The 25,155-nt window shown below is 39.6% G+C and overlaps 1 protein-coding gene across 1 annotated transcript in view; it reads right to left on the reverse strand.

Moving 5' to 3' along the window:
* Positions 1-25,155, reverse strand: part of LOC111870996 (hemicentin-2) — a 536,304-nt gene that overhangs the window by 387,950 nt on the left and 123,199 nt on the right. The window lies entirely within an intron of this gene.

The following is a 25,155-nucleotide window of genomic DNA, read 5'->3' on the forward strand; positions in this document are numbered from 1 at the left end:
AACGAAATCTTGAGTGTCATAGGTACGGGCATCCAGAATATTCTAACAAACTCTAATTCGAATTGTATTTCACAATGTGCTGAATAATTTATAATTTTTCATCTCAACGCGCATCTTTCTCAAGCTAATGAAGGCACAACGAGACAAATTAAACCAAGACCGCTTCGTTCCGCATCATCCCCAGTTCGTTTCTCACTATCTGACTACGCAGCAAATCGACGCTAAACAGAATGAGTTACTAGTAACATCGTTCTATAACTATAAATGAAGATACTACATAAATATTATGAAAATGTTTCTCAAACTAAGTCAGTAGGGTCCTATTATTATGAATAATGCTGGAGACAAAAGAGAGACATGTTTCAAGAGCAATAGCACATTTCTGACCGAAACAGAGCAGTTAACTAAACTTCAAAAATTTTTTAATATAATAAACACCAAATGAGATTTAAATTTCCTATTCTCCCGCCATTAATACCATCTCTGATAATCAGACTTTGCTAGTGTCTCAAAAGGAACCTAGTATTGACTGCCCTTTCATCTGACCCAGTCTACTAATTCATAATCTCAACGCAGTCCATGATTCGACACTAAGTATCATCTAGCCCACATCAGATGTCACAGTAATCAATCATTTTGAGAGGCACGTCATCCAGAGAACGAATTAATTCATGTACTTATTCCTGCAACTGAAGCCAGCAAAACGAAACTAGTCGTTCTAATGAAATAACTACATACATACACTATACCATACATCCACTGCAGACACTGAAAATTCAGATATGCAAAAGGACGACCACTCCTCCTTACAAATAATACCGGACATGTGGATGTCAAAAACCATTTGTTATTCCCTGTTTAAGGCCTTAATTCTTATGTAGAATAGTACTTACCAACTTGTTTTTCATTTTAAAGGTCGTAGCGTGACCAGACATTTGTACGCCTCGAGACATTTCCCCTTGTCCTCTGCCTAATTGAAGGGTCTATAAAGCAATGAGGCGGACATTTTTAGGGACATGAGAACCAGAATCATAAAAGACAAATGAGAGAGGGCCACGCTTAAATTTATTTAGAAATAAAATATTGAAACTCGTGCAAAATGCGTAAAACAACTGTACAAAATGTTTTTAAGTTGGCATTAAGGAGCTTGGTGTAACCTCAACTCAATGTTAATTTTGTATGTACATAAAATGTGAAAATTGTCGTATCACGGATGTATAAGTTCAACAGATTCCACGTTCAACAGTGCATGATGTGCTACACAAGAAGTTCCGCCTAAGAGCGTACAAGATTCAAATGATTCATGCGCTAAAACTGAGTGATCAAGTAGCACGCATAAACTTCGCTGTGGACATGCCAGGAAGCATTGACGCGTCACCAGATTTCCTCCTCCAGGCGACGTTCCATGTCAATCGAGTTGTAAACAGGTAAAACTGAAGGATTTGCTGCCGTCAAACTCCGCATGTCACATGTCAGCTGGCGAGAGGCAGCCCCAAAGTGAACGTGTGGGTCGGCTTAATGCACAAGTTGATTATACCGTTTTTCTTTTCGGAAAAGACTGTGACCGGATGTTCTTATTTGGACATGCTGGAGCTGTATGCGCTGGCCCAATTACCATTTCTAACTACCCTCCAAGAAGATGGGACGCCAACACATTTCTGTCAAAATGTTAGGAATCACCTGGACAGACAGATGGCTGGGAGATGCATCGGCAGAGGTGGACCAATCGCTTGGCCTCCTGGGCCGCCAGATTTAATCCCATACGATTTTTCCTTGTGGGGTTAGGCGAAGAAAATTGTCAACGAAGTTAAGATCAACGACCTGCAACACTTGGAAGCCCGCATAAGGAATGCTACGGTAGCACCAAACATGCTTAAGCAACTTGGGATGAGGGCGAATAACGTCTGGATATTTGTCGTGCCCCCAAGGGAGCCCACATTGAAATTTAATCAGAAAGTTATATACTAAGAAAAAACTTTGATAGCTTCCCTTTGTAATGGTGTAACCAATAAATTTGTATAATAAATGCTTTCTGAGATATAATTACTTTATGTTGGATATCTTTTATCCGGAAATTCTGTATATAGAAGGAAAACTGCATATAGGTGTGTGCATGCCCCAATTAAGTAAATGAAGTAATGAAGAAACTTTTCTTAAACCAACTAAAACGAGACTTTCATTACAAGTACACAATATAACATCTAGGACAAGTTTATGTTCGGGAACAAAAAGTGGGTTAAGAGTAAGAACGAAAGGAAAAGAACAGACGCTTTACGAATGAAGATTTCTTAGGTCATTACTAGGAGTAATTTTACGACATATAAAAACAAATGAAGAAATGAGAGATTCACTGTAAACTGAGAAAATGATAGCAGTAGTAAATATATATCAATCGAATTGGAAACGGCACGTAAAATGAGTGAAGGATAAACTACCAAATTTACTATTAACATGAAACCTCAAAAAGAAGAGCGAGATATAGAAAGTCCCGGAAGAATACGGAAAGGCCAGTTATAAAACTTCTGAAGACTGGAATATCTTTTGGCACTTAATCATATTGCTGGAAGAAGAAATATGATGATGATCTATCTAATTTATCTTCCAACCACCACCATCAAAACGCCGATTCTAGTCAATGTATTCCGTTAAGTTGGCAACGTGTGCAATCCAGTGTTGTGTGTTAACATTTTATAGACGCAAGAAAGCGATTCATATGACAATTCCATACACATCAGATATCGACAAACTGGATCCATGTAGTGGTCTATTTCTTGTCGGTAACCGAGACTGGATCCATTTCTACAGATTCCTCCGATATGTCTTATTGTGTCCGTCCTTGGAACTAGGACGTGCAAATACGATGCAAAAACTTCAGTTTTCTGCAAGTGGATAACAGTAACCAGAACATTTAAGGCTTTATAGATTCTAACAGTTACTTCAAACACAAACCTCTTTTGAAGAAAAATTTAACCGATGCTACAAATAAACGGGAGCAAGAAATTATTTCATTGTCATCATATTCATAAGTCAATCATATACCATCAACAACATCAGCTTAAGGAAGTCTTCTGTCCGGTTATGGCTTTGCGGTACTATTTTTAAAGGCTTAGTAGCCCTGGCTAATCTAGCTGCACCGCGGATGGAGAAAACCCCGATGCAGAACCCCCATAAAGATGACCATACACAGCGCATAACATTTTTGGTTGTGACGTAACCCTGAGAAAATACACATATGCTACGAAACAGATTGTAACCCGCAAAAGTGTGACCTAAAAGTGAAAGAAAATTCCGTAACACACAACATAGTTCCACAAGGTTGTCACATCTCTTGAAAGACTGACTGTTCCCATAATAAAAAAAAAAGCGACAATCAGTTTGATCTGTATAAATTTTAGCACAATATTCTTAAAGAATTAAAAAACAGCTGATCTTGGAAGCAATTGTAGATTACGTTTCAAAACGAAGCCTGTAATAAGATCGGCTTAATGTACAGCATATCTCATAAAACTTGAACTTCATATATGTCATACTCAACAGCGATTTGAAACCGGTCACTGCTTATGATAACTACAGTAAATTGCAGGAACACTCTACAGCTAATCAGACTTCTCACTACATTCGGATGAAAGGAACATTATCATTTAACCACTTCCGGCAACTGTGACGTGTATGATCTGGCTTAAATACATTACTACAAATTCCAAATGAAACAAAACCAGTTCAGTCGCAACAGAACGTTACGTGATCAGGGACGTGGAACTGCGTCTCATGTGGCTTTTCTAAGATTGAAACACCGAAATCCTGGACTGGCAGACAACTCGGGACAACCATGCGTCGCTGTAACCACACACATGTGCAGATCATACAGCACTTTGGTTACTGCGTAGACACAGGTCATGACCTTTTCTGCCTGACCTCCAAAACTGGTCGTGGGTAATACAAAAGCCAACACATATAACCTACACCACTGGACTGTAACGTTATGTGCAAATTCTTGATGCTTATCGCCAACCGCCAATGCCTGCCTCTCTATTTCCAAGGCTTGCCAATGAAACGTTGAAGGTATATCAATGGATAGATACGTAATTGCTATAATTGGATAGGATTTTGAGAATTCTGTCTGCTAAGCAGCAAAGAAAGGGTAAGAAAGACTAAGAGGCACTTCGTTACTTTTCTACTTTTTTTTTCTTTCAATTATAATTGAGGTTCTTCTGAACTAAACTAAACCTGACTAAACTTCATTACCCTGTTATTACGTCGCGGCCTTATGTATCAAGGATCCCAGATTCTAAGGTGTACATCAACTGTAAGAATTCCTTCTTTGCCAGGTTCCATTAAAACACTCTAAATTCTGTCAGGGTCGAAAAGCAAATGACAATATAATTTACACATCATTAAATAAAACTTTTTTTTCTGAAAAAAAGTTATTCTTATTAACAGGAGGAAGAAATTAAGACACAAATTATTCCTGTAGGTTCAATTCCTTTAAGAATATCCATGAAAGGAAAGAAACCGCTTCTGTGCTTCAAACTTTTTGGCAGATATCGCTCTGCAATGCACACACTTCTATTATCAATTTGTGCAGACAGGCCTCGAGCCACACTGGGAAGATAGGATGACCAAGTTGCTTAGTCATGTCCTGAGCATCGCACCACGCACAGGACAACCAATTCTTAAACTTCCTTGCGAAAGTTCACGGAAGTTTTTCTGTTTCCTGTGGCTTTCTGCGAAGCTGCTAACCAGCCGGTCACGTAAGGGGACTGACACTTAAGTTAACTGTGTGATCCAGTTTCAGCTTCCCGGATGATCCATGGTTGTTTCCATTCTTTACGTTTTCACATATCCTATTTCTACCGGTTGTTTGTTCACCACGTGGTGAGATAGCGAACTCCAATTTCCATGACACTATGTTCCTCCTATTCTTTGTGAGGTCATAGTTTGATTATTTTTTGCTTCCTTTGTTACATCCTCTGTAAAATTGCATGTGGAAGTTCCAAGTCAAAGTGTTACACTTTCACTGATGTACATCCGAGAATTCAGCTTTGTATCATCTGCAGTACAGTTCTAATTCCTGCAGGTTCTTCCCTGGGTCCTCGTAATATTTCTAAGTTCTAGCCCAAAATCCAGATATAACAGTCGCAAATGCCCCACGATATTTAGCGTGTAATTCTGAAAAGAAAGCGAAAATATTATCGAATTCCTACCAGGTATGCGTAGTTTTCAACACTAAATATTATCAGAAGAACAAGAATATTTGTTTATAGGAAAAAAATCTTGATAAGACACAAGAAATTGATTAGGGGCGTCATTCCATCCAATAACATTCTCAGTTCTCAAGCAACGTAAACTTATGGCAAAAACATTCCAAGTTTCAGTGTGCATTTAGAGCCTTCTCTCTCCAGTGAAGTACAGTTGTGTGCTGAGAAACAAATTGTGAATTTATTAGAAACGGAGAGGAGACGGTCTACAATTTATCGTAATGTTCCATTACTCAGTAGTGGAAAGTCGTCAATAATCTGTACTGGAACACGAAATTACATCCCATCCGAAGTAAAAGCCGTGTCTGCAGCATCCTCCCAGGATAAAATGGGAACTGCTGGACTTATTTCAATAAACTCGATTGGAGGGCCTGAGAATTGTTGTATAGTTCAATTTCTGGGGATTGTCCAAATACAGTGAGCCCTTGCTAATCCGCCTACAGTTAGTCCGGATCGAAACATAAACAAATCTGTTCACAGTTGAGCACGTATTTTAAAGACACAAGGGGTTTAGGAGCAAGAGGAATTAGAACAAGAGGACTCTCAGAATGTGTTGAGGGCAGGCTTCTGGGATTTGGCACCGTGTATATGTGGTGTTAACCGACGTTTCGGAGGAACGTATCGCCTCCATCTTTAGGATAGAAGAAAAATATAAGAAATCTGCAAGCTACCGATTCTCATGGTCTCTTCGCTTGCATATTTCTTATATTTTTCTTCTACCCTGAAGATGGAGGCGATACTTTCCTCCGAAACGTCGGTTAACACCACATATACACGGTGCCAAATCCCAGAAGACTGCTTTCTTCATAGTCACCGCCGTGAAAGCCTCAAATCTTACTCTCAGAATGTGTTGAGGGCAGCTGGAGAGACTGGAACCATGCAAGAAAATATCCAAGTTTGGCTTCAGTTGGATGAAGGAGATCCTGGAGTTCAGTTTCTTTCTTATTTATAGTTTAAAAAAGGCTCTAGAGTAATATGTTTTATTTATTTTACTTGGCACTATGTACATTATTAAATTTTCGATTTTTTTTTTGTTTTCTATCTTTTCTTTTGTCTTTTAGGGTTATTTGTTACTTCATTAACCAGGATTATCGCTTAATACGGATGGTCTCCGCCAAATTAATCCAGATTAGCGACGGTTACTGTACAATAGTTCTGCATATGGAGCTTCCTACTGAAGTGGGCTGAAAACTAGAAGTGGAGTAGAGGGAAAGGTTTCCTCAATACTGTCATGAGCTTGTTTCGTAGCACTGAATACTGTTAAGACAGTGACGTCGTGTGTACTGAGTAGACAGTACAAACGGGGTAAGGCAGATACAAGTGCAGAATTTTGGTGATGATATATCATGGAAACCAGTCGCTTTGAAACCGGTAAGAGAGAGTTTTCTCTTGTCATTCATTTTACGGTACTTTCAGTATGCAGACTCTATAGCGTCTAATTTCCTGACTGAATGGTAGGATAATTTATGAATGATTAATTAGAGAGGATTTGGAAGGAAACGATAGTGTTATAACCAAAGTACTATCCTGGCATGTCTGGAGGGAATAAGGAAAACCACAAGAATGTCTAAGTCAGCACAGCTGATATCCCAACCGAGATCAAGCAGGAGCTCTTCCACATTACAGATCTAGTGCATTAACTCCGCAATAACCAGCTTAATGGAAAAGAGAGACAGAAGGATAATATTAAGCCTGATGTTACGAAAATATCGCGCAGATACAAGTCTGATGTAGTTAATGTATAACTCTTCAGGGTCGAAATTTCAATCAAAAACGAGCATGAAGATTTCTTGAGTGGCTTACTCTTCCACCTTGAAGATAGAGGTGACATATTCCTTCAAATCATCTGTTGGCATTCACCATATACCATGTTCCAACCTCAAACCAAACGAGATATAATTAGTTCTGGATAGGGCGCAAAGGCAGAATTTCTCATTAGGGGTGTTGATCCTTAAAGTTCAATTTCAGGCATTTCTGCAGCCAGGAATGAAATAAATGTGGGATCCATATGTCTTGTGTTTAATATAGCATATGTAGAACCAGCATTGTCTAATTAATATTAAAAGCATGATGGACTTTTCGTACAGATCACCAATGAATGCATTTTAGAAGCCCTGTTCCTCGATCTTCCAAATTCTTTCGCGAATATGGATTAGGTTCTTACTTGCCTAGCCTAGATAATTATTCCTTTTATTAACTCCTAGTTGGGTAAGCTTATACGTGCTAGTGTGGGATATCCCTTGTCAACCAATCATCCGAAATGATCTCTCAACTGCATCTCGACTATTTTTACAGGATATTCTTCCTTCCTTCACTTCCTAAGCGACTGTGTCTGTCTTCTCTCCCTGTCCTTCCGCTGTAAATGACCAAAATGGACCAGTCACATAATGTTTATGGTCTTCCGCGATGTAACGTGTATTTTTGTAGACATGTATCAACGATTCTGCAGAACCTGATGTCTTCATCTTTAGCGTACTGAACGTAGAGGCAACACGTTTCTCCACTAAACTGCATGGTATAACGTTTCGGAAGACCATAATCGAGGTACTCGGCGCTGTAATGACCTGTTACTTACGTACAGGACTAAATGCTGCCAGTAATTTAAATATTCACGATGCAGTAACTTTACATTCCTATATAAAAGGTAAAGTAGGCCATGTTTTTAATTAATTAAGTGCCACGCTATGAAATCGTATGGGAGAGTAGAGGTACAGCTCCACCCTTCTTGAACTCAGCCGTTTTACACCCGGGGAAAGAGTCACCGATACCAATTTAAACGTTTCATGGGCTCCAGAGCCAACCTGGAGGCTATAGAGGAAAGAACATCTCTCGCCCTGCTGGAAAACGAACTCCTCTAGTCCATCCCGTAGCTCGTTTATACCGACTGAGCTATCCCAGTATATATCGGCACACTTCTGTTTATAATTATCGTCTTAACAAGACATCGGAACTGAAATCTTTACTACCGCGCTGAATTATGGGGCCAAAGTGAAATTGCAGAGATATCCAGACTAGCTGAGGCACGTGATTCATGATATTTAAGAATAAAATTTAAAAGGCCAAGGTTGTCTCAGCATGAACTCTCCTCCCTGACCTGTATTCTATATGAGGCACGGAATATCTGTTATTTGTCTCATTATATTACCAATCATGTAAGTCTCATCTGTTATCAAGAGGCAAGAAGCCAAGTCATGCAAATATTAAGGAAACATATTTATATTCAATCGGTTTTATATTACGTTTTTCAATTTTCAATATTATTTCAGAAATATAAAAACTGCAATTTCTGGCACGAAGAGTGTCTGCAGTGACTCTGGTAACTCTTACAGTTGCCTACTTCATCCATCAGGATTCTGGGATCCCTTGAGATCCTCACGCAATGGGTCCCGCGTGCATTCTAGGAGTATACATGGTGGCATATGTACTGTACTATAATGTACATAGACCTTATTCAGTTACATGCATGTGCTAACTGCTTGATTACACGTTAATATCTTGTTCAATCATTATCAGGCCCTGTATATAACACTTTTCCACAAACTACTATTATTATCACTAATGCATCATTGACATTTATAGACTTGACGGTCTACTTACTCAATTATCTAGACGTGCATTAGTAGCAAGATCTGTAAGTGCTAATATCTGTAGCTTCTGGACAAGTTTTTGTATATAGGCCGAAAGGCCGAAACATGTAACCAAGACAGAGCATACTGTATATAACTGAAGACTATCTGCGTACAGCTTTCGCTTTTGCCAGTGCAGTATAGTAAGTCTGTGTTATAACACTGAAGAAATAAATCAACTAACTCCGTGATTTTAGTCCGCAAGCGAACTATACCGACCGAGCAACCGCCGCTTGTCGGCGAAGTTAGTGCCAACTTTAGCGAACAGAGGGTGTCACATGGTCAGAGCAACGAATCCCCAAGACCGTTAATTTTGGTTTTATAGTCCGGAGCCGCTATTTCCTTGAAACAGCTCATCAATTATCCTCACGAGGCTGAACGGAACCCGTTCCAGACCCACCACTTCTCAGAAAATCTGGTAGCGCCGGGAAACGAACCCGGACCTCTGGATCCATAGCCAGAAACGCTGAACACTAGATTACAGAGGCGGTCAAAATAAATTACATACAAATAATAAAACAAATCTGACATTTATTTATTCCTGAGTATTCCAAGGTAATATTTAATAAAATAATATTTAAGTGTATTGTGAAGGGTTCATGGCTGTGACAGCCATTTGCATAACAGGTGCTCACAGTCCACTACAACGTGCAGACTTCTTCCAAAAGCTTGAACATGAAGAGAAACACAAAGAGAAATCGGTTAGTACCAATATTAATTCGTAGCGAAGGTTTGTAATTTCATTCACAGCTCCACCCATTCTTAGCGTGAGAATGAAGAACAGTTGTACACAGAAACCAAATATTTCAAGGCCGAATAAAACCAGTTTCGCTACAGTCAGGTTTGTCAACTTAAGAGTAATGTGGAAGATTACACGAACAAAAATTAACCAGCAGCTAAGGCTAGGCACGTCAGAGAAAACGCAGGTCGGTGTGTTGATGTTGTTGTTGTTGTTGTTGTTGCAACTTAACAACTACGCAACTTCCTACGTCAGTGACTAAATTCTTATGTTGGTTTTCAAATGTATGTCTTATGATATAATCACTGAAATGTCAACGATGAATCTGCAACATTTAACACTGCGGTCACAGTCTAGCATTAAACACCTACATCTACATAAACTAAACGAGGTGACTTGTCATAATCACTACATTTAATATATTACGTAATCCTTTATGTAAAATGTTCATAATGTAACCCGCTGACAGTAAATACAGGTGTCATCTACAGGTAGTTCATGATATCTGCAAAATTTATGGACATCCAACTCAAATACATACGACCAATAGGGGTACTCACTCATGGAGCTGAGTCCTTCTTGAGAAGCTGTCAATTGTGCAGACACTCAAGAACTTCCAAGCATTTTAAGGAACCCGAAGGTTCATTACCGTGTTCACAAGAGCCGTCAACGTGTCCCTATCCTGAGCTAGATCAATCTAATCCATATCATCCCATCCTATCTCTATAAGATCCGTTTTAATATTGCCCACCCATCTACGCCTTGGTCTTCACAGTGGTCTCCTTCCTTCTGACCTTATATTCCAGTTTTATATCCATAAATTACAGTTAAGCACTGGGCACGGAGAAGAGTCGGGATAACGCAGGCTGGCTACGGGCTGGAGTCGGAATTCGAGTCCCAGTGGGAGCATGAATTTTCACTTCTCCATGTCGTCCAGACCGGCTCTGGGGACCACCCAGCCTCATATCCAATGGGTATCGGGGTCTCCTTCAACGGGAGTAAAGCGGACTGGACATGAAACTGACTACTCACCTCTAACTAGTACCGAGGTAAAGAAAACGTGGGTCTTTACATCCACTCCCCCATACGCCTTCATAGCATAGTGCTTAATTAGTTAAGTACAGGGAAAACTTTACTTTTACTGGGCACGGGGTGGGTGCAGCGTAAAGAAATAGGGAGTGTGGTACAGGGGTGAGGACTACAGAAGGAGGGGTCCAAGTGTTACTGGGGAGATTTGTCAGAATTTGGAAACGAGAAGGTAAACACGTCCATACAGTTCTTGGCAAATATATGGGGAGAAGTTGGAGCGGAATAACATTAAAATTGCAAAGATTATAACCGAAAAACAGAACACGTGACAATTCATTGTAAAGAATGTAGAAAGTACAGTGGAGAAGATTTGTTAGAAGAAAGGTGTTCGGAAACAGTGTACAAAGTGTACTCAAACGCACGCTACCACAAACTAACTGCTTATGCTGTTTTAACGTATCCAGTACACTGAAGGTTTCACACTTGGATGCAGATCTGAGCAACAAGAACAAAAACAAAAAAAGACATACAAGCTACAATGAACTCTTGTAATGAACTTAACAATAAACAGCCGTTGGCACCACTGCCAAAGAAACCCGAGAAAGATATATCAAATGACAACACTTATGATTTGCAATCAGGAGGTGTCCGTTTCGAATACTGACCGAGAATCTGACGTTTTCATACTTTTCTCAGTCCTTCTAGACAAATTTCAATATAGAACATCAAATTAGGACACGACCAATTGCTTCCACATCTTTTGTAATTTGTTTTCCACCAGCCGTCTTATCTCTCTATGTCGTTTGGTGAACCGCGAGGAAATAAATATATAAATAAACCGGTTCTCACAGAACCCGGATATCAAAATTATAATTTCAACACACCGCCTGCAAAACCCACGTCTGCTGAAGCTGATGTACGTATGTTGTTTCAAGTCAATTACAGCGAAAGATGTCACTTCCTGAGGCGCATTCAGCTAAGTATGAAAGGTCAAGGTATACAGACGACCTTTCTATATGGAACAATTATACTCAAAGCTAAACTACTGCGTAATAATTTCGATCGTAATAAGGAAGCAGTATTATCTCGTTAAAATTTTCAAGACTGTCTGGGATATATCAGTTTTCTATCCATTACTCAGAATATCCACTGAATGGCCATGAAGCGCTAAACATCTCACATACAGCTGAAGACCTTGGTCCATGCACCAACTTACACTCGTGTTTCATGTAAGAGTGGTATGAAATCAACGTAGCATTCAGTTTTCGATTTTATGAAATAGAAACATACTTTCGAAGATATGAACTATATTCTGAAGGGGGAGATACTAAAGGTGTACACATGTACCTGTAAACCTAAGATATGGGATATCATCATCATCATCATCATCAGTAATCTGTCAAGATGACAGGTCCACAGTCTCTTTCAAAACAGTTCCTCCACTTAATGCGATCTAGAGCTTTCTCCTTCAAATGACAGTATCCTCTTCTCTCCTCAAGGTCATCCANCACGTCGTAAGTACAATTATAACACTCTGAAGATTACTGTAACTATATAAAGTCTTCAACGTCTGGTAACACTTCACAGCTGGATCCTCACAACTCCTTTCCATGACGGCTTTGTGTCCTTGACGCAAGGCTTCTCGAATTCTATCCCACTAACTGACTGACTGAGTGACTGACTTTCTGACTGAATGGATGAAGTCCTACACTCCTGCTTTGGCCTCCTATATTCACCGTGCGGCTGGGATAGAACGCACCTCCTTGAAGACTTCTGTTTTCGTGCCCGTAATAACTGTTTATGTACGCGATGTCACGGGAACGTGATTACACTTGCTACCTAGGCAACATGTATTCACTGCTATTTGTTGTAATGGAAACATGATTACAGAACCATTGTCTAGCAATGGACGTCTTTTCAGACTTCCTGCTTTCAGGCGTCATGACACAATATGAAAATGAAAGGAATTAAAATCATTTTGGGTATTTATATGAAAGAAAATTATTCCAACGCCCTGGACATTGATTAAAAAACACTGTTCTCTCATCGCCTGAATCTCTTCAGAACTGTTTCCTTAGTACAAACAACGAAACCACTCAAACCACAAACATATTTGGGGATAAAAATTAAAAATTTGTAGAAGGTAGGCTAGAAAAATAAAAAAGTGAGGGTCAGTGACGCAGAAGAGATCGAAGATGAAAAAAGTGAGAAAGTTAATACTACGAGAACGGAAAACTTATAACTGATGCGCAGACGCAAGCCGTAATTTAGAGACTAAAGGCTGACACATAAACAGAGCAAACCACTATCATATACACACAGAAAGCAGTCATGCCAGTACTTTCATTACAAGCGTATCCATATCGTGACGGCCTAATAGTGGTTCCCTAATAGAGCTTCGTCGCCGGCCACGGTAGCCGAGCGGTCTAAGGCATGCACTGTCTTCGCTCGCTCGGAAGTCGAGATCATGGATTAGAATTCCACACAAGGCATGGATATTTGGTATGTGTAAGTGTATGTGTTTATTTCGTTTGTTTGTTTATTTAGGTAGAGGCCTTGCGACGAGCTGATCACTCGTCCAAGGAGTCCTACAGCCTGTAAAATGATCAGGAAACTGAGAAATCAACCCTATTCTCCAAAGGGGGGGCAAGAGGAGAGGAAAAAAATACAGATTCGTCGGATGTTACGAAACGGGCCAGAAAACCATTTTACAGTGCATGTCATATGAATGTTAAGTAATTAGTAGTAGAAAACTGTTAACTGCCTTCGTTCAGAGATACTCTGTAGTAATTACAAGCGCGTGTGTGAGTGCGTGCTTGTGTGTGTGTTAGAGAGAGACGGCATTTTTGTAATTCCACTTGTCTGCTACCAGCGTTTCCTTTGTTTCTCCATCAAACCTTTTGAATGCAGACTTCATCCAGCTAGAGTCTCGTTGTTTAACAAATTTACAAAGACAATTACCTCCCCATTGTTCGAAGTTCTATTACCCTACATAATTTCAGGATCTAGTACTGCTCTTAGGCCACACGCTCATGCGTTCGCCATTTTGTTATTATCAACTGTACGAAATTTAAAAATGTGAAGTAATAATGACCTTCAATAGTACAACGTTGTACCCAGTTTCGTAAAAATCAACATAGTGGTTCGAAGATTGGATGTGGAGACATACAAAGATCATAATGACTTAATTTCTTTCCAAAATAAAAGTAGACTAAAAGCTAATTTGAGCTAAAGTTCTTCGAATTGATACATACATACATACATACATACATATTATAAACCTGATAAGTAAAAATAAAATTAAAGCTCTCCCTGTAACAGGCCGTGAAGGCCCCTAGGGTTGTGAGACGTTGAGGATCCCACATTATCTAGACAATCGGCTCAAAGATGGCGGTAAGGTTGTCAGCCTTACGCGCCGGCCGCGCTTTACTCCCCAGGAATTATTTAATTAATTCCTGGTTCTCATTTCTGTTAAGAGGCTGAGTCAATCCCAGGGCAATAGCGCGGCTGGAAGGATTGGGTCAATTGAAAAAAAAAAGCCTGATACGGTTACACATTTTTTAAACTGAAAACTATTCATAATGTTGTATTTTAGCGTCCTGTTGCACTGATTTTCATCCATGATATGTATACAGTGGCCGTCTTGTAGTGCACTCAATTTCACCTGTCACTTCACAACATGTTTCGGCAACATAGTGCCATCATCAGGTGCCCTAATTACGTTAATCTATTGCATTGCTTGCCCTCATGTCTTCACAACACCATTTAAAAAGTATTTAAAAAGTGCGTATTTCTCAACTATAATAAATTTACACTCACTAAAACTAGTTAAGATTATTCATCTTATGTGTCGTAATTAAAACTTGCGTGTGGTTCATTCACTATGGGGTCGTTTTTCTTATTTTCTGTGTAAACCGTGTCTTGTGATGTGTGTTGTCACTCGCAGCTAAGAAGGCAACACACATCACAAGACATGGTTTACACAGGAAATAAGAAAGACGACCCGATAGTGAATGAACCACACGCAAGTTTTAATTAAGACACATAAGATGAATAATCTTAACAAGTTGTAGTGTGTGTAAATTTATTATAGCTGACAAATACGCACGTTTTAAATACTTTTTAAATTATTTTATAAAGGCAAGCAATGAAATAGATTAGCGTAATTAGGGCACCTGATGATGTTGCCGAAACATGTCGTGAAGTAACAGGTGAAATTGAGTGCACTACAAGACGGCCACTGCATACATATCATGGATGAAACTGAAAACGTTTCTTTATCATTTAAAATTACATACCACTCTGTCGCATACAGACGTACAATGGTTAGCTTCCCGCTATGTGAATAAACCTGTAGTTGCTGGAATACGATACAGATTTTCGTCTAAAGAAGTGATGAAGAGAATGTTTGGGTGTACAGCAAATTACACACTAAGACAGCCGAGAAAATATCAAACAAGGAGCGTCATAGCATTCAACTACTACTATTGGCAGATACATCGTGAATTATTAGAGCAGCAAGACATGCAGTATGCGTAGAAGAACAGACGAGAAAGAAAGGATGATTATGAATTAGTAATTTACAAGAAGGTGGAGGTAGTGATTGAAGAATTGAAGACCTCATACAAAACCTTTATCTGAGTTATAATATTAATGCGTTATTTCGGTTCGTCATAGTATCATTCAGAGTTAAAGAGCGTTAAATATACATCACTGGCAACAAGTTTCAGACCCTCAATAAGGTCATCTTCAAGCCTCACACATGTTTGTGCATGTAAACCACTATCATGTACTTTAAGATTAAAAGACTCAACAACTCGCATTTATGTAAGGTCGAAATAAATATGAAATACGAGATTAAACGTGATATGTAAAATGTGTTACACAAAATAAAAGACTTCAATTTTATGGCGTATACTGTATACACGACATTAAAACAAATTGTTTGGTCTCCCTGACCGATTTCTAACTGGGGCCTTCTGCATAGGGATTGGCAGCGTCAACTGTTGCAGTGCTGAAACTCATACGGTCGGTGATTCAATTATGATGTATTTCCTAAGTTCCGAGGCGGTGTATCCCACTCACAGATTACGAACTTGCAAATGACTGCACTTCTACCACGCAGAGTGACTCACAACACTCTGGTTCTCAGAACGTGTGTTACGTAACATCACGGCGGTGGACTAGACCTTGCGCGTCACAGAGTGGAAGAAGCCGAGGCATGACAAGCAACTTAACTCTGCTGGGAGAACGTGAATTTCCGCTACAGAACCTCTCTGACCCATTCACACCCATTGCAATTGTTTCTTTTTGCCACCCACTCTTTCGCAGAAGCAGGACATACCGCTCCCTAATATAAAAATGTAGGAGTCGCATAAGGCATTATGGGCTTCGAAGCAACTACCTTCCGTTTAAAAAATCATGCTCCAAACGTTGGCTCCACTGCTAACAGAAAAAAAAATATTCTCTAGCCAAATTGCTCGCTATACCTGATGCAATCTTCCGCTCTTTCACGCGAATTTTTAAGATACTGTGCATTATGAGAACACTGAACTATCCAAGTTGATACATTACAAGGCCTAACAGATACAAAACACATTTCCGTATATGTCATAACTTCCTCTTGTATAACTGTGTTTTACTGGATGAAAAGACCGTACTATGAACGTCTTAGGATTCAAATGATAAGATAATAAGATAATGTAAATATTATCAGGAATTCACTTGAACAGGAGTGGAGGAATTTCTTTCTACTTCTATCTTTGGTCATGCATTATTGTTTATATTTGAAGATATAACCCATTAACGGTAAGAACAGGCGTAATTAAGTCGTCTGGGCGACCATTAGGTACCCATTGTTGTCATTCATTCATTCATTCATTCATATTCCTGTTGCTCCTTCTGGACCACAGGGCATCCGTGAAACGCTTCGTTTCACTTCAGTTTCTTAATCTTTAGACAGTCAGGGGGTCTCCTTGGATGGGGGATCAGTCCGTCCTAAGGCCGCTACCTGCACAGTACAACATAAACACAGAATAACATAGACAAAAATCCATGCCTCGAGTGGGATTCAAACCCATGATCCCAGTGTTCGAGCTGGAGAAGACATTTCATGCTTTAGACCGCGAGGCCACTGTAATAGGCACCCAAGATTGTAGTTTCCTGAATATTATGGCTGGGAGCTTATCAGACGTGAACACCGTGATAGAATCATTTCTACAAGTTTATGTATATAGCCATTTTATGTCTAAATTATTTAACAACAGATAATTATAAAATTCGCCTTCAAAGAATGTTAGACAGAAAATCAAATTGCATTCATAATATTTTAGCAAACGACTAAAATCCAAACGCAATTTAACATATCATTTCATGTATCGAGTAGAGCTAGATTTATCCGTGCAAAAGAACCAAATTCATATGTTCTGGCCATCTTCAGCTAAGCAAGAGAAACTCGAAACATCTCGTACCAAAAATAAAATCTTAGGACTGCAGAAGAATATAAAACTGTTTTATTCATAAATATGACAATATTTTGTGTGCACCTAATATAATCTGCAATGTGATTTACTTATAATTTCCATTTTATAGGAAAAAACCTGCTACACCCGATTCAACTGAGAGTTGACAAGTACCTTCAGATTACAAAACAGCCACGAAAGAGCGAGGCCTGTTTGAAAAATGAAATACACAGAGTTCTTCAATCAGAACACAACTTCATCTTATTAATGAAACACATGTGGTCCCACATATCATTATCGCTGATCACAGCAGAACAATTCATGTTTCAAAATTCCCAAAAGAAAGCTGCAGGTGGGGTAATGTCACAGTAAGACGATACAGCAAATTGTTTCCCCTCTGTGGAATACAAGTTTAATTACCACACTTAATATACTACTAATCTTATTTAAACCAAATACGAGAAACAGGTAAATCTTCGTTTCTTTTATACATTTCGTTTAATTAAAAGCAAAATATGAAAACTGGAAGTGTATATACCACATCACAAACAGTTGAGAGCAGCAGTAAAACCCACTAAGAGGACAGCCTAGTTTCCTGGCCTCTGTGTATATTCTGAAGCAAAGAGAATGACAGCCTTTTACCCACTTGGCGGGCGGAAGGTTTGCACGCCCTCAGTGGGGTCGGCTTCGCTAATTGCAATTAGTGACAGGCTTTACTTTGTGTCATCATGGCATTTTGAGAGACCAACGTGGGGACAATATATGATTATATAATGCTAACGATCGAAATACTGGACACTTCTGCCATCTTCCTTGGTGTCTGTAGTATTAGGAATTGAATTCATCTAACTAATTTTGCTATAAAAGGGGCCTACAATTTCGTGAGTGAGAAAGGGACTGCCTGTTAAAAGCAACTGGCTGGTATTCATGGAAATGAAAACGGATTTTAAAATAAGTAGTAACCGTAAAAGATGGTGTAAATCTTCTCAGCTGTGTGCAAGCACGTGCTGAGTTGTAGTGTAAACTGGAAAGTCAAACACAAAAATCAAAACCAAAAGTACATAATAAATCTTTTATTTTTAACTGAAATGTTCAGCTAACAGTAGTCAAGTGTTCAACCTTGAGACTGGTATGAGCCAGAAAGGAATTCTTCTCAAATACACTATTATTATAATAAACATGAAAACAGAAATTTATATATGAGGAATTATTAATAGAAAGATAATAAATTAAAAAAAAACAACACATGTAAGGAATGTAGGCAAATAATTGAAGTAAGTCGGAAAATAGATGGACATAAAAGGAAACTGCAAACAACCACGGAATATAAGAAGCTGTAAAAGTGGAAGGGACTATACACCATAAGAACCAATTAATAAATCAAATCGAGTCTCTCACAACTATAAAAAATGTAATGAACTAAATAAAGTATGTTGCACCTACTCTGCTGGTTGGATACGCTCCTTCGAAACGTCGGTTAACACAATTTCTACACGGCGCCACATCCCAGACGACGGCTTTCTTCATAGTCACCGCCGTGAAAACCTCAAATCTTACATTTGTTTGTTATTGTTGTTGTACTATATTATTGTTACACTATCACTTTTACCGTCATCTTCAGTCTTCATACTGCTATCCATTTTGCAATGTGTTTGAGTTGATGCATTACCGTGTTTACAAGAGTCTTCTATTTGTCCCTGTCCCTAGCCTGATCAATCCCATCCACATCTTTCCATACTACATCCTCAAGATCAGTTTCAATAGTAACACACGTGTATATTTTCGGTAAGCATTCATTCTGCATGACGGGAAAATTGCTTTTAACCGTTATATATTTGAAGTAAAGTAAAACATCCCAGTCTCTGGTAAAAACTAACATTAGTTATGCGGTGTAATGAACATTTCGGGCACATCCAGCTCAAAACTGATCCTCCATTACTCTTTCTTTTACTTTCCGTGGAATTACTGACAAGACTTTAAGTCATATTCTGAACTGCAAACTGTAATTAGAAAAGATTTAGAGATTTGAAGTACAGGGTACATGATGTTACAGGGATGGTATGACAGATGCAAAAAAAAATCCAAGAAGATGAAGACCTGAAATAAAAAAGAGACTCATTTGCATTAATAAGACAATTCCTTGCGGCAATTTGTTAAAGAATTTCGAAACCTTCGCGCCTCACGTTTTTATGGAGGATAAAGGTTTGAGAAAAACTGTCAATCTCATGGAAAATTGCCGTAAGGTAAACTGAGACTACATGGTGGTCTAGTAATGATTTAGGGGAAAGGTCTCACACTCAAAGCCTGAGGGGTGACCATTATATATACTGGTACATTCATAAATCTGTGTTAGCCAAACTGTCAGTTTACTCTCTGTAACGTATGTGTAACTTGAAAGAATGTCATACCTTGGCGCTTCTTGGGCTTTATTAATGCTGATGAAGAAATCAGTTGCATAATAAATTACGACTCATAATTTGGAACACTTCATTAAAAGGATAAGTAATGTTAATTCTGATGGAATGGACGTGATTGCAGTGAAGAGTTAGATATTGTGTGTCATCTATCTATGGCTCTACAGTCCTTCGTTGGGTCTTGGCCGCTTTAACAGTTCCTTGATATTGTACACGGTCGGCAAGACTCCTTTGACGGGGGATCAGCCCATCGCAAGGCCTCTACCTAAACAGGACAACAGAAACAGAGAATAAACGTGGACAAACATCCATGCATCGAGTGGGATACGAACCCACGAGCCCAGAGTTCGAGCGGGCGAAGACAGTTCATGCCTTAGACATGGCGGCCATTGTGACTGGCATTAGTCCTCTAGTAATATAAATAAACAAATAAATAAATATATAAAAAGTAACTAAAGGTAGGAAATGTGTAAGGCAAAGGACCTCAATCGAACGCAGGCACATCTGAAACTGGTACGAATCCATGCAGAGAGCATAAAGATAAAAGTTTCCAAGAGTCTTTTCAACGTATACAGAGAAATATGCCCTAACTCTATTAAAGCTGGTTTATGTACCAATCCAGATCACTGAATCCACAAAAGTGCGCATGCCCTTCCAACTTGGTAACTAAACCGCAGTATTCCTTGTGAGAAATGTCCATGGAAAATGTAAGAGGAATATGTTGTACAACCGGAGAGTTCATTCGTAACACCACTAGCTCCTACACGAACAGCGGAGTGACAGAATTTGCACGCGTTGGGGAACTTTAATATAGAATAATCCGTTGAGGCATGCTACAGACTGCCATACCATTTAACAAAGATTATAAAACAGCCACTCACGATGCTCGGATCTTTTGATGTTGCTAGTTCATCACGATCTTGTATGATAATTCTGATTCGAACGAGTATGGAAACTTGATACATGTGTGGTCATTTAAATAAATGGTTATGAAGCTGACATTTACAGCCTTCAGTCTCCATCGCCAGTAAACACTCGTCATAACGCGATGGCCAACAACAGAGTTAAGCTTTCACGTGCTTTATACTTTATTAAGTTACTGGCACGTAGGAGAGCTACAGGATGTGTCCGTAGTAACTTAACCTTGAAGTGACTGTCAAGGGATTCTCAGCCTTCCATGAAACCCGAAGGTTTATTGCCGTGTTCACAACAGCTACACCATTGGACTCATCTTGAATAACAGGAATCCAGTCTACATCATTATACCCTACTTCTCTTCCTTTTCATAATCACCTTCCTATCTATGTTTGTTTTCGCCACGTTATCTCTTCCTTTCAGGTTTTCCGAAGAATATCATGAACGAGATTAAATTACAACAGAGAACTCATGTACAAGAAGTCCCAAAAATGTACTCACTCTTTGACTGTCAGTAACTCACTGGTATTTTTTTTATATTTTTCTAGGTATAAATAAGTTGAAATAATGGCGGAAGGAAAACTAAGCTTTGAGGAAAGAAAATTTGTGCCGATGTGTTACTGGAAGTACGAGAACGTCACTGAAATGCAAAGACAGTTTACAAGAGAGTTTCAAAGAAATCCATCAACGCGACGCACCATTGCTTGCATCAGAGATAAGTTTGAAGCATTTGGAACTGCCCAAGACGTCCATAAATTAGGTGACGATGAAACATCCGAAGGATGTACAGTGTGCGTAACAAATTTAAGGACACAAAACAGCTAGGAACACACTCACGAAATTTGAATTGTTAATTCGGAAATTTGAATTGTTAATACTTACAACCAGATCGACTGAATAGTTTTACAGTTCATTTTCCATTAACGTGATACACGGCTCATGGATTGGGCACTATGTATTACTTTATGTCAGAGGGAAATAAGCGGTCGGCAGCGGTTACATCTCAATATTATTCTTTAGCTTGTTTATAAAGCAAATGAAAATACAGAAAGCTTCCGGTAGCCGGAGAGCTCCGAAACGGATACTTACTGTCGCCGTAGCAACAGTGTCGGCCGAAACTACACTGGACGCATTTGGGAACACTTTGTACTCCAAACTGTACCTTAACTTTCTTCTCTTGTTTTTAATAACAACAGTGATTAGTGGAGAGCAGGCAGAACTGGTGTGCAGAACCGTTGGGATGACCCTCATGTGAATGTCAGGGCAAATGTCAGATGGTCGTGCAGAAGTATTGCTTTTATTCCTACCCTAACTCCACGTTGGCAGTAGGAAAGAGACAGATTAAACAAATATGACATCAGCTAGTCCTCAGAGGCACTACCTTTATAGAGGGTTCAATGAACATCGGATGACGGGTCAGTTGAGCTATCTGGACAGTACAAGCAGACCGACAAAAGTGACCACATTTCAAAGCATTGTATCCTTAGACGTTTAGACGTAAAAAAAGGTAAAGTGCGCGGTGTATTAACTACAGGGCTCATGGCATTCAGAGTCGATGGGAGTGTGAATGCTGAAAAGTGAACATAAATGGATCGGCCCTATTAGCGGACACGACTGTTAGCCTTTTAAATAATACCCGGACATTTCCTTTAAATTATTGAAAAAATTTACTGATTTTCTAAAAATTTGTGACAATTTCTGGATCATTATAAAAATATCATATTGGACGGTGAACAACTTCTGAGGTTAGGAAGTAAAAAAATCCCAAGTGGGTGTCACTGTATTAACGCAATTATGTTTTCTTTTAATTCGTTTAGTGGGGGGTGGAGTCCAACTGGGTCCACTCGGCACGGCGGCCACTGATTGGCCTATTGTAGCCTGCCTCGGATGATTATGATGATGGAGAATTTGGTGGAATGAAGATTGGCAGGGGAAACCGATGTACTCGGAGAAAATCCGCCCCAGCGTCACTTTGTCCACCACAAATCCCACTTGATTAGACCCGGGATCGAATCCAGGTCGCCGCGGTGGAAGCCAGCAACTAACTGCTTGAGCTATGGTGCGGCCAACACAATTATGTTACTATTATATTATTTTTCCTTGCGCTTTTATTCACTCTGGGGCTACTGAGTAAGCATGTAAACATATAAAGTTTAAATTTCTTATTTTAAAGTTGGTTGCGACTATTGGGGTCAAACCTGAGATCATCTGAATACTAAGCTAATGTGCCAACCAGCAGAATAACAACGTATCACATGAAGACGGAAGTAGATCACGGTATGTATCGAAAGCCTGTCTCGGGCAATGAACGACGTTCCTCTACATAAAACGATCGTTATGGCGCGACTTGATTTTATGGTAACACAATATGTTGACAAAATGCAACACCCGCGTTGGTAGGTGGATCTTTCATTCTCAGGAAATATCGTTGTTTGGAAGAGCTTCCTCAAACCTGAATTTTGTATTTTCTAAATACTGTGACATGACGGGTGAAAGTCGGAATGGTGGAGCCGGATCACACGTCCACTGCTGAGCAACGGCTCGGAAATCACGTTCCGTTACAACGAATAGCAACGAATGAGTCGTTACTGGGTAGGAAGTTACTAAACATGATATTCTCGTGGCAACCAACAGAATAACAGAGGACAATTAACCGTTCGACATGGTGACTTAAATTCGTGCTGCGTGCCAATTATAAAAGGGAGTTTATTCTTCCATTCAAGCAGTCAGAAATTCTTCAAAAATATTCGTCAGACAGATGTCGTTCAGAAAGACTTCAACGGGTGAGCCATTACAATTGACTGCAATTGTAAAGAAATGCCAATAAAGCCAATCATCAAATCCAGTACCCATTATTATTAGTCACGCTAACCCTAATACGTGACAATAATGAACGTTCCGACTGGATTCTGAGCGGGCGAACAGGATACCTAGTGCAACAGGACATTGGTGTAGGCGAGGCTTCGGTTATGCCACCCACCCATGCCACTTACCTGCCTTCATGTCTTGGTGTCTAAAAAGATAAATCATTAACCTCCAAATACATTGCTTTCAGGATCCACCGCGCCTTAAATTCAAGTCTGCAAACCTACCAGCAGGCAGGCTTATATAAACTTAATCACATAATTCATAGGGGAATTCTTGGAGGTGCAACTCCTTTCCTACATATACAACGGCTCAACGCCAAAGCAGGATTCCTTACTCACAGGCACACTCCTTATTACAACTCAAAGAAACAGGGTGGGACATGCTGCAACAGAATTACAATACAATATTTTGAACGCCATTTCTATCCCCTTCTGCATTCAACGTCCCTAACTACACAAGATATAAATCGCGACCTAACAAATGTATCGTTACGTATTCTTCTCCTTTACCATGAGAGTAAAGGTAAGGTAGCAAGGTAAAGCTATCCACGTAACAGGTCGTGGAGGCCCAGAGAATTGTGAGACGTCGAGGCTCCCACATTTCCTAAACAATCGGCTCACATATAGCTGTAAGGTTGTCCAGCGCCGGCTGCCCTCTACCCTCAGGAAGATAACTGGTGTTCATTTCTGTTAGAGGTTGACTCGACCATAGGGCCATAGTGCGGCTCTGAGGCTTCGTAGCCCTGTTATCAACACACTCCATAATTCTGAATATTCGCGTCACAGTAACCAAGATGTGAAACAGCTTATACTGGAAGTGAACACCCGGTCCTCTATGGGTTGGAACTCGGAGCTGAATAAGAAATATTAGTGTATCCATGATTCCAGATATTATGCTTGGTTAAATTACTAAATATGTTTGAATATCCGTAATGTACCAGAGGTACGAGCCAAAGCATGTAACTAACTGAAATCATACATCAAGCAACCTGCCTACATTAGCCACCAAACCATACAACAACTACAGTTCTATCTGTCTGTCCATCTATGGCTGTACAGCCCTCTGTTGGAACTTGGTCAATTTTTTAGTTTCTTCATTTTTTACACAGTCAGTAGAACTCCTTGAACGGGGGATCAGCCCGTCACAAGGCAGCTATCTACACGCAGAACAACACAACACAGAATAAACATACATAAACACCCATGCCTCAAGTGAGATTTGAACCCAAGAGCGGGAGTAGAAAGTTCTTGCCTTTGATCGTGCCGCCACTGTGATCGGCAGAAATACGGACAGGCAACACAAAGTGTGGATTCCAAGCATGTACACCGTTGCATGCTCTCATGTCGTGTTTTTCTCGCTTTCCTTTTCATAGGAGGTAGCGCTGTGTCATATCACTCGTAAGTGTTTTGCCACCGTAGAAGCTATAACACACAACGGTATTAGTTAGTCACATGCAACTCACGTTGCCACGTTGGATATGCAGTTCTCCAGTATATTCAGTGGCACTACAATTTCGTTTCCCTGAAATATCTCAAAACATTTATCAGTACATCAATATATATTCATTCGTCACAATTTTTGATGCTCTATTTTACTTTACTGTGAACACTACCAACTACAGATATTTTTAGTAATGAAGGGAGTAAGACCATGATTATATAGAGCGAACTGGAGAAGTTGAGGAAGAAATCGTTCTGGTCTCTTGCGTGGAAGTACCAAGAGATTGTTGGAGAAAGAGAGCTGAGAAATAGAAAATTCCATACTTGGTACAATCACTGTCTATTCAAAAGTTGAACCATGAACCATTAGAATATTATTCAGGAGTGTTAGCGGTGGGTTTATCTG

This window comes from Cryptotermes secundus, unplaced genomic scaffold, assembly GCF_002891405.2.
Source record: "Cryptotermes secundus unplaced genomic scaffold, Csec_1.0 scaffold1170, whole genome shotgun sequence".
Classification (NCBI taxonomy): Eukaryota; Metazoa; Arthropoda; class Insecta; order Blattodea; family Kalotermitidae; genus Cryptotermes; species Cryptotermes secundus.